Genomic DNA, 12222 nt, shown 5'->3' with positions numbered 1-12222 from the left:
GGATAAGACATTTCTTTGGAAAAATTTGTGAAGATTCGACAAAAGTTCAAAGAAACCTAAAAATAAATTTTCTTGAGAAACATGGTTTTATCTGTAACTACTCAGTGGCGACTGCACTGAGGAATTTATATATAACAAAGAAAGGAACTCTGAAAAGTTCCCGTGTGAAGGTGGAGAGCTGCTCCGGTTGGAGGACATTTACAAAACAAGTGACAGTCTAAATCTGCCAAACTCAAATATCTGCTTTTCTAGCAAAGGTTTTTTAACCTGGGATTAGCACAGTGCTAGCCATCTGAGGCTAGAAAACTAACAAAGCCTTTGCCATTTTTGCAGCCAAGTCTTTAAGCATAGTATTAGGGTTATATATAAAGGCATTCAGATTACAGACAAATGAAAGAGAATGATGTAATAAGGAATGGAGATGATAGAAGAGAAAACAGTAAATATGAAGTGAAAGAAATACTTTTGAAACATTAATAATAGCCCTAATGTATAAAAGAACCAAACATATTTGATACATACATGGGATCTATTCAGTAAAAGTAAACATAATTATGGCACCACCAATAGCAGAGAAGCTATCAACTACACAATTAATTAGAGAAACAGGTGATTTAATCAATTCCTTGAATCCCTTGCGAGCACAGTGACTTGATAGGGATCTCAGATAACATACTGAAAAATAAAATAAAACTGAGAGCAATTCTATTAGAACCTCTTTTCAATGCAGACAGGAACTATGGGCCAGATGTATCAACTAATCCTTTTGCGATTCGGTAATAGCGATTTTTAAGAAATCGCTATTTCTGATTTGCAAAATGGTATGTATCATATTTGCGATTCAGTAATAGTGATTTCTTAAAAATCGCAAATGCTATTATCGAATCGCAAATTGCGATGCAGATCCCATTCGCACCTATGGGCCTGTAGGCCCATATTTGCGAATTTTTTGCATTTCCCAAATCGCGAATCCCTAACTGGAATTCGCAATTTAGGAAATGCAAAACCCCAGGGTGCTGCTGCACCCCAAAAAAATATTTTAGTACATGTAAGGCGCACACATGCCAAAGGGGCATGTGTGCGTTACATGTCAATTTAAAAAATGCATTTTTAAAATTTGCACATGGTTACCTCCAAGTTTTACTTGGTGGTAATTGCGATTCCTTAATGCCCAATTTGCATTAAGGAAAGCTTCATACATGTTCTTAAGAAATCGCAAATAGGGATTCCTTCTTTGCGATTTCTCTAAATGGCTTGCAATTTTAAGGAATCGCAATTTTAGCGATTCCTTAAAATTGCATTGCCAATGCCTTTCATACATACTGAAAGGCACTTTTGCATTCGCAAACGGGCATTTGCACCGTTTGCAAATGCAAAAAGGCTTGATACATGTGGCCCTCGATCTCTATCCTAGATTCCTGAAGAGAAAGTACTGAAATACCTAGCTACAAGAAATTAGATTGGTTAAACCAGGGTGGCTGAGAATGATAGAACTTATGGAAATTTCAGGAAAAAATGTTTGCTAGACATCTAAAAGCATTTGAAGACTGGGAGATTGTGCTGTATGTTTCCTGAAATTTCAAAACTGGTTTGAGGAGGAAACATTCTACTATCAATAGGTGCATGATTTTGAAATTACTGGTTGCGAAGTTGTCAGTATTAAAGCCCCACTGCATGTCTCCTTCATGAATTTGTCAATTGCCTTTGTGGAATAAGATGCAAGCATAAGGAGGCCTGAAGCAACTGCTATGTCCTGTAATAGAACTTCAGAAAAACTTATAAACAAGGATGCAGGTGAGACTAAGGCCCTGTTACAAATCAAAAAGGGTATGAGAAGGCTGTATCCTGGGCCAGCTCAATTTGTCCCTCTAAAATTCCACTGAGACTATTCAGCGTGTGTTCTATGCTGATTATACCATTCCACTTGTCCTAACTCAACCTGGACTGCAGCATACATTCAATAGTTGTATTCAGTTCATCAACTCAAAGAAAATCAAAGTTGTGCCTTTGATAAAAAGTACAAAGCTCAATTCTGATCACTGTAAAAAAAAGTTTGAAATTATGAGCTGTGTGATAATTATCACATCTTCATAATGTTCCCATGTTAACCCTTAAAGTTTTCCTATGATAAATTCCAGGAGGTGGAACCTCAGGATAGGAGGTATTTACCACATGTGGCAAAAACTTCACTCTCAGGCAATGGTATTTGCTATGTGTGGTACATACCTCACTTATTCTGCCTAATTAGGATCATGATGTTTAAAAGACAGCAAAAAGAAGTTTGCAAAAACTCTCCAAATACAGTTGTCTGAGAGTAAATTTTGCCAGCAAACTTCTCACTAACAACTATATTAAATAAATAATGGGATGTTCAAAATGGTGGCTAGAGCTTTTGTTAAAATGAATATGAGTATAGAACACCCGTCATTTGAAATGCAGTAAGCATTAACTCAAAACTCCAGGAACTGAGTGCACAGATTTATGTCAGTATCGAAAATGATGGTAGTACAGAATGTCCACCCACAGTTCCCAACAGGTTATGATAGAGGCCTCTCTAAAATAAAAGCTAAGATATATGCTGTACCCTTTTTGCAAAAATATAAGAAATGATCTTAAAGTGCCTACATTGATTAACTGCAGTGCATGTCGATGTTGTCACTTTGTAGTTGATTTCTTAGGCAAATAGTTGTATACAAACCTATGTTTTCTGTTGGTAGAATAATTCCCTGAAACACCACAGGGATCGCCAGTGTAAGAAATTACGTTATTAGTCGAGAAGGGTGGAAACCCTACTCAAGCAACAACCACTATCCTTGTGAAGGTGAACCACAGAAGTCACTAAATTAACCTGTGCTTAACTCTCCAGTAGCTTGGCACAAAAGCAGTCAAGCTTAATTTAATGGCACTGTGTTAAGTATTCATGCAGAACCCAATAGCAACAAAGTGAAAACACACCACAGGAAAAATCCCAAACAAATTTAGAAAAATATAATAAATTAGAATAAATGAAATGAATTAGTTCACAATTTTTAGTTTTTATTAAAAGCTAAAACCCAAAAGATCAAAGTACCAACTGAAGTATCTGGTTTGTGCAAGACCTGGGCAAAGTCAAAATTTAAGGTGATGAAGCGCAGGATACACAAGGTGGATTGGCCCAGGTCTCGTCTTACCCTCAGACTTAGCAGAAATTCTGAAGAAAAATCCAGCAGAAAGGAAAGTTCAGCGGGGCAAGGTAGCAAGCTGTGGCTGAGGAGTTGTCGCCGTCACCAGGGAGCGCTTGATGAAGTCTTGATGAATCTGTCAATGATTGTGGGAAAAAATCTCAGAGTGGGAGAAGCCAGAATTCTAGGCTGAGGAGGTTGTTGTCATTGATGGGGAGCCTGTTGCCATTGAGCCGGTGAAGATTTTTACCTTCGGATGTAGACAACTTTTTGGAAGTCAAAAACATCCAGCACAATGAAGCTGCAAGCTGCAGCTGAAGAGAGTTCCACAAGGCTGATACAGTCACAGCTGCTGCTTAGGAGAATGTAGTGGGAGCTATTGCTAAGCCAAGCTGACTGGCTATGCACCTTGGGAGGATCAGCTAGCAGGTAAGTCCCATCTTCTGTTGCTTCTTCTGGAACTTTTTTGTTGAAAAATGTTTTTACTTCTCAGGTTTTAAGGTTAGGGAGAATCAGCACCCCTAACACCACTTCCCAAGGATCCAAGACTAGAGAGGCACAATTTAGGGGGATAGGACAAGTGGTGGGCAGAACTTGCGGAATTTCACTCAGTGAAATTTGCAGCGTTACTTAAAAACTCCATGAGAATCTGCTGAGTTCCACAAGTAGGCAGAAATAGGTATGTTGCACTGATTTTTAGTGACAGGGGTTTTCCGTGCTTTGAAATCAGCACAAATGTTGCCACGCCGTTCATAAGAGGATGCTGCTACTTGCTCCCCAAGCAGATTTCAACTCCAGCTGCAGCTTCCCAATGTGACTAGTAGCGTCCAACCACGACTATCCACGTTAGGAAAATCTCACTGGATGCTATATACTATAGAGTGAGTTCCAGCATTTTCATTTGTTAGTTGCAGTGTCCTTCAAAAATCCTTGCTTGCTAGTGATCAGTTCTGCCTCTTTTTCCTGCCTTTTTTCACTTTGGGAGCAGCACAAAGTGCTGTGTAATTACGCTATGTCCTGTTTATCTCTTCTGTAAGGGACTTTTTTTTGGCATTTGCCTTTTCACCTAAACAGTGTGGGTGCTTGTTCAGTTACTCCTCCCCACCAGCTCCCTCTGTAAACACAAACCAACAGCAGAGGGGAGCTTTTCCAGGGCCAGCTCACCCTCGCTCTCTTCCTTTTGTTATTTTCAGTCTGTGTGGCAATAAAAGTCCAGTCAGTAACTTACAACGCTATGAGCTCTAACTTGAGCAAACACAAGACTATTGCATTCCAAATGCTTGTCTTTCTCGTTTCGGCTGTGATTCCCTTTTGTGTCCTCACCCCCTCTTCTTCTTCACTCCCTCACCTGTGTTTATGCCGTGAAACAGGAGCTACCGACTGAACTCCGCGTGCTTGTATGGCTTTTTTTTTTACCTTTTTGAGTTCACAAACAGGAACAGTGGTTTCTCAGCTTTGTGAAATTTCAGGAAGCGGTTTCTGATCCGAAGTTAGATATCAAATATGTATTATTGAAACAGGTACAAACATTGCAGTTCAACTGTACAGAAAATGTGCATAGATAAATGACCTGTTGCTGGCTGCCGTGACCACACCAGGAGTATATGTGAGGTCACAAACATCTGCAAAATGAATTGCCAGAGGGAACAGTAAGAGGGCATAGAGGTGGGAAATATCAGCATGCCAGTGCCACAGAAATTCAAACACATGTTAATGAAATGTGAAGTAACACTGCCCTACCTGTGTGTCATTGGAAGTATTGTTTGATCACTGATGTTCTGTGTCCTCATCTTCATCCTCTGCCTCCTCATACTCAATGTCCACAGGGTCCACAGCTGGCACATGGGCATCTCCAGACTCCTCCTCCTGCAGGAATGGGACATGGTGTCCAAGGACCTGGTTATGCAGCATGCCACCACTTTCTTGCAGACCTTCTTAGGTGAGTAGCACAGGGATCCACCTGTCAGATGGAGGCACCGGAACCTAGCCTTCAGGAGGTCAAAGGTCCTTTCAATGATCCTTCTGGGTCGCCCATGTGCCTCATAATGTTCTTCTGCCCTTGTCCTGGCATTCCTCACAGGGGTCACCAGCTATGATAGGTTTGGGTAACCAGAGTCACCTGCAAATATTGAGGGACAACATTTAGCCACACACTAGTCTATATGGCCCACACCATACTCATACACCAACATCTACTGGAAGGGAACCCGGGCTCACCTATTAGCCACACCCTGTGCCACACCCTGTGCCTCTGTAATTGGCTCATCACATTTTGGATGCTGCTATTCCTCAGGACAAAGGCATCATGCAATGACCCAGGATACTTAGCATTGACGTGAGAGATGTACTGATCTGCAAAGCACACCATCTGTACATTCATAGAGTGGAAACTCTTCTGATTTCTGAACACCTGTTCATTCTAGCAAGGGAGGGGACAAATGCAATATGTGTTCCATCAATCACCCCAATTATGTTGGGGATATGTCCCATTGCATAGAGCTCGGCCTTCACTGTCTTCAACCTGTGGGAAACAATGTAGCTGCACATGTGTTTAATCAGGGCAGACAACACTCTTGTCACCACTATTGAGAACATTGGCTGTGACATTCCTGCTGCCAAGCCCACTGTCACTTGGAAAGAACCAGTTGCCAGTAAATGGAGGACTGATAGCACTTGCACAAGAGGGGGGATCCCAGTGGGGTGACAGATACGAGATATCAGGCCAGGCTCCAATTGGGCACACAGCTCTGTGATTGTGGCCCTGTCATATCTATAGATGAGTATTATGTGCCCGTCCTCCAGTGTTGCCAAGTCCACCAGGGGTCTGTGCATGTGGGTGTGTCTCCATCTCCTATTCATCCACAGCGGTAGGAATCTATGGGGCAAAAGAGTGAGGAGACGGCCACAAACTGAACAATGGAGCTACAACAGAACTTTGCATGCTGTTAATTTGAAATGGGTCAGTGTAATTTGTCCAGTATGTCCTAATTTCACCAGTGACACAGCAATTTTCCAGGGCCTGCCCCCCCTTGAAATGGCATCCACCTATCCTCATGGAGGGACAGGTGGAAGTGAGGTAATTCCGCTGACGTTGGGTGCCATTGCGGGAGGCGGTTATGAACCACTTTGCAACTCCTCATTGGTTAACATTAGGCCCTATGGGTTACAGTGGCCAATTGTGAACTATGTCGGCGGTGACAGTATGCACCGCCGCAGATGTGACAACCATTTTCTATCTGATACCTCACTTCCTACCGGATCTTCCACAGGAGATGACCTGCACTGCATGTGCTGCTGTGACCTGTGTCTGGAACCTACCATAGCCCGTGTGTCCGGGGAAAGGTCCTCAGCCTTCACTTTGGAGGAGATGGAGAGACTGGTGGATGGGGTCCTACCCCAGTACAGACTGCTGTATGGGCCTCCAGACCAACAGATGAGTACACTGTGGGCACGATGCATGTGGCATGAATGCATGGAGTAGTGAGTGTGAAGGCCTCATGTAAGGAGGTGGGTGGATGTCCTCTGGGTGGCATATAGGTTGTGTACTGGACCATGCTTGTGCCAATGGTGATGGAAATGGGTATGGTGGCCACATGTGTAACGGGCAGGACTGTTTGTGTAATTCAATTTTCCTGTGTGTATTGCCTCTGCAGGTCAGCACCCATCAAAAGAAGGGTATATGGCGTGCCATCGCCAAGGAGGTGTGGACCCTGGGGGTCTATGGCACCCACTGTCGCAAACGGTGGGAGGACCTCAGATGCTGGGCACGGAGGACGGTGGAGGCCCAGCTGGGGATGGCCTCCCAAAGAAGAGGGGGTGCCCGTCGAATCCTGACCCCCCGATGGCCAGCATACTCGTGGTGGCCTATCCTGAGCTGGATGGGTGCTTGAGGGTATCACAGCAGCCACAAGGGGGTGAGTGCAATACCCATCATTACAATTACACATGGTAGGGTTGTATCCGGGTGGGGGATGTGTGTCAGTGGGTGCCCCCAGGCCAGGCCTGCCATTGCAGCGTAGGTCCCCTGGTGGCTAGGGTTTAGAAGGGAAAATCTTGCCACCTAGCTCGCAGACATCCACAACTGGTCAGGGCGGTGTGGGTCCCAGGTGTGCTGCATCTGGCGGTGGGTGTCCCTCCCCATGTCTTGGCTGCTAACTATTTTCTGCTAGTGCTATGGCAAATTGCGTAGTCCTGTTCCCTGTGTGTGAGGGTGCTGTGTACGCCAACGGTGGTGTTGGTGCAGCCATTGACCAAGTGTATCCTTTGTCTCTCCCCCCCCCTTTTTGTTTTGTCATCCTGTCCTTATGTGCATTAGCATCATCTGGCAGAGGCACCGGTGACGGAGGGAGCTGCATCCCACAGGACCCATGAGGCAGCGACCACCGACGCTGAGGGCACCAGTGGGACGAAGGGGAGCACTACAGTGGAGACTGTAGGTGACAGTTCTGACAGAGATACTTCCTCCGATGGACACTTCCTGTTGGTGGCAAACACTTCTCTGACCACCCCAGCTACAGGTACAGCCACCACCTCCGTACCAGCACCGCCCTCCCAGCAGCCCCTCATTGAGTTACCTATGCCCGCTCAGACAGGAGGGTGGGCATCTTCTTTGCCGGCACCTCAGGCGCTGCCCCAGGTAGCCATTTTGCCCTTAGTGAGGAGGCTATTGACCTCCTTAGATCCATCTCTGTAGGACAGTCAACCATTGTGAATGCCATACAGGGGCTGGCAGCCCAGATGTAACAAACAAATGCATTCCTGGAGGGCAATCACACTGGATTGGCGGCCCAACAGAGATCGATTCAGGTTCTGGCCTCCTCTCTAATGGCAGCCATTGTCCCTGTTTTCACCCTCCAACTTCCACTGCCCAGTCCCATTCTCCTCAACCCCAACCCATCCCAAGCACACAGGCAGATGAGCATGCACACAAGACAACACACAAGAGTGGTACAGGCAAACACAAGCACCACACTTCATCCCACAGGCACTCACACAAACACCATTCAGTTGCAGACACAACAACATCCACTATTTCCACAGTCTCCCCTCCTCCTCCTCCTCGTCCTCCACCCCCTCCCACCCAGTTACATCCACACTCACACCTGCATGCCCCACATCATCATCCACTACCAGCATCATCACCACACCAAGCAGTACACACACCTCACTGGCAGACACCTCCACAACATCCATGCACACGTCCCCTGTGTGCTCTCCCACTGTACCTGTCCCCCTCCTAGGGTACACAAACGCAAGCACTCAGACACCCAACAGCCACCCACCTCACAACAGCATATGGTCCATGCACTTGCACCCAAAAGCAGCAGACAGACACCTCCAACAACCAATCTTTCTTCCTCCACTTCCATTCCTTCTCCCTCTTCCCGCCCCAATGTCCCTAAAAAGCTGTTCCTATCCACCATTGACCTCTTCCCTACCCATACCCCCGTCCTGCACGTATGGGCAGGGTAGCAAGAACCCAGCCAAGCACCTCAGCCACACAGTCCAGGGGCCCAGTCGTCACCACACCCACTCATGGTGGAAAAGGATCCAGGCCATATGTCCTGAAGGTGAAGGAGCCTGGACCAGGCAGCCTTAAGGGAAAGGAGCCTGCCCCAGCTGCCAGAAAGACCAAGGAGCCTGCACTAGCAGGCAAGAAAGGAAAGGAGCCTGCCCCAGCTGCCAGGAAGACAAAGGAGCCTGCCCCACCTGCCAGGAAGACAAAGGAGCCTGCACCAGCAGCAGAGAAGACAAAGGAGCCTGCCCCACCTGCCAGGAAGACAAAGGGGCCTGTACCAGCAGCTAAGAAGGGAAAGGAGTCTGACCCAGCTGCCAGGAAAAGCAAGGAGCCTGCACCAGCAGGCAGGAAGACCAAGGGGCCTGTGGCAGGAACTGTGACGGAGCCCCCACCACCAACCATGGTTGTGCAGCCATCCGAGGTTGCAGGGGATGGCCAGGAGCCTCCCCCCCGGCAGCACCACCACCATTGAGCAGCCATCCGAGGTTGCAAGGGATGGGCAGGAGCCTCCCCCACAGCACCACCACCACCACTGAGCAGCTGTCCGAGGTTGCAGGGAATGGGCAGGAGCCTCCATCCACCAACACCACCACCATCACTGAGCAGCCATCACTGCCGGTGGACGGTATGTAATCCTGCCTCCATAGGCTGCTGTACGGCCTGCCCCCTACGAAGCCCACCTGAGAGACTGTGGCCTTGCACTCGCCAGGATCAAGAGCACAGGGCAGGTTGCTCCCTCCAGAACCAGTGGGTAAGACACCCACATGCCCAACACTCCCCAGGACCAAGAACAGGGCAGAATGTCCCCTCCAGAACCAGTGAAGACACCCACATGCCCAACACTCCCCAGGACCAAGAACAGGGCAAGATGCCCCCTCTAGGACCAGTGGGTAAGACACCTACATGCCCAACACTCCCCAGGACCAAGAACAGGGCACAATGCCCCTCCAGAACCAGTGGGCAAGACACCCACTCGAGAGACTGTAACCCACCACTCCCCAGGACCAAGAACAGGGCACAATCCCCCCTCCAGAACCAGTGGGCAAGACACCCACTCGAGAGACTGTGGCCCATCACTCCCCAGTACCAAGAGCACAGGGCATGTTGCCCCCTCATGAACCAGTGGGTGAGACACCCACATGAGAGACTGTGACCTTGCACTCCACAGGACCAAGCACAGGACATGTTGCCCCCTCCAGAACCAGTGGTCTTGTAACATCTCCCGGCTGAGGTGCCCGCTCGTCCCCCGTCCCCCTGAGGTGCCAGACTATTTACAACTGATGCCCCTGTAGTGTTCTCTCCGTGTTGAAGCAGGTGACATGTGTGGCATTGGACTTTGGCCTGTGGCCAGGTGGACTACGCAATTAGTGGACTGGGCTGTGTCTCTTTTTCTGTACATATGTATATCTCTACTATCTTGCCTAATTTATTTTTCATGCTGTGTTGATATCATTACATTCACTTTTGCAAAATTGTTTCGTTCCTGTATTATTCATCCGAGTTACGGGGTAAAATTATTTTTGTAATGCAGCTGACTGTGTGTATGGTGTTGGGTGGGGGGGTGTTGTGCGTGTGTGTGTCACTCTCTTTTTCCTCCCCCCTTCCTTGTGTACTAGGCGGCAGTACTCACTGTCATTGTCTTCGCCGGCGTTGGTATTCGTGGTGGAGCAGAACGTAGAAGATCATGGGGAAGACATGCAGTTCAGGCTCCATGGCATCGTGGGTGTTCCCTGTGTCTCCAATGGTGAGTCCTTTCCCTTCTGAGCTCAGTTTCTGCCAGGCTTTTGATGTTGTTGGTACCGCCCCAGAAAAGGTTTCCTGGGTCATAATATGGTGGGCGGAACATTGACTTACACCTGGCTGTAGGCGGCTACCGCCGTGGTGTCTGTTGTTTCTGCCCTGGCAGTTGATGTGGCACATTGGCTGTCTTTCCGAGAGCTTTCCGCCATGGTCAGAGTTTGGCGGTAGTTACCACTGGACTGTTGGTGGTATTACTGCCACTTTATCACCGACCGCCATGGTCGTAATGAGGGCCTTAGTGTTCTAGTTGTTAATTATAACACGGTGGGAGTCCACAGTAAAATACTGGGAAATCAACCAACAGGTTTGCTGCTGATATTGGAAGTATATGTATTATTACTCAATATGTCAAGTTTTTTCCTCACATGGCTGAAGGAGACTATGAATTTACAGAAAACTTTCTCTCATTTTAGCTTCTAGAGCACCTTCCATAACCTGTGTGAGAAAATCATGAGACAAAACAATTTTCTATCAAACATGTTCATCAAATCTCAGCTGAGAATCAGCATTTTACACTTGGTAAAATCACTTTCAAATACACTACAGTTCCTAAAATTACTGTGGTATTAGTGAATATTTTGTGACTAAAGTTTTTATCACCCTTTATTTGTGCTCCTTTTTGTGACCCACAAAAACAGTTGTTCACTACAATGCATTTCAATAGGAATTATGTCCCAAAGTTCTTTAATGGCTGTCCACAACATGTCAATACTACGGCTAGCCAATCAAAGGAGAGCCATTTGGGACCTCACTTTATTTTCAGGACACAGTACAGGACAGAAGACAATTCCTGAAGATTATAAAGCAGCTAGTAAAGGTAGATGGAGTAAGGATGCTTAGAAATATGCAGCTCAGTGTGTGCAGTTGAGAGTTTTTTTCTCTGTGAACTTTGTGAAGTTTTATCCTAAACTGTGCACAAGTCACAACATTAAAAAGAAGAAAATATAGCTAATGTACATTTTGCAGAAAATAATCCCTGAAAAAAACACATTTTAGTCTGATAATTTTCTACTATTCTTGTAGGATTTGTAATGCAGGTGACGCTTTGCTAAGATTATCAAGCCTTCTTTAATTCCCATGGTTAGATTTTTGGGTTGTATTTTTCTAATTGCTTTTCTCCAGATATTAAAAAAGACCAGAATCTTGAGAAACCAAACATTTTAATATGAAAACTCCATAGTCAAAGTGATAAGGGCACAGCAGACCGCCCTCATGTGTCAGCCAAAAAAGGAGCTGTTTATGGATGCATGATTTCTTCTTCCCCCAGATGAATCTGTCAATGTCAGTCTGCAGGAAGTGGTGGGCCAGTGGTATGGGGTCAAGGGCAGTACCAGCAATAGGTAAAGAATGTGCGGTAGTAAGGTCATTTTGACAGACAGCTGCTATCCTGCCCAGCCAGAGGAAGCCCAGTTGTTTCCAGCTGTTTATGCCTGCCTTTATTTGCTTGGCCAGATTGCTATAGTTTGTGGCAATAGTCTGGGAAATCGAATTAGCTAATTGAATCCCGAGATATGTGATGTGGGAAGTGATGTGGGAAGTATCCCTATTCGAACAGGAAATGAGCCTGAATGGAGGCCTCAGTCTAGGTCGTAACCGAGAGGTTGAGAATCAGTGTCTTTTCATGTTTAGAAACAGTTGGAGCTCTGTCATGAGGGCTGGGAGAGTGGTCAAGGGCTCCGTGACAACCAGGATTATGTCATAGGCATTTAAGATGATCAGGTGTTGTTCACCACAAAACATCAT

Source organism: Pleurodeles waltl, chromosome 4_2, assembly GCF_031143425.1.
Source record: "Pleurodeles waltl isolate 20211129_DDA chromosome 4_2, aPleWal1.hap1.20221129, whole genome shotgun sequence".
In the NCBI taxonomy this organism is placed as follows: domain Eukaryota; kingdom Metazoa; phylum Chordata; class Amphibia; order Caudata; family Salamandridae; genus Pleurodeles; species Pleurodeles waltl.
The sequence above is the reverse complement of the archived record's forward strand: the minus strand, read 5'-3'. Positions refer to the sequence as shown.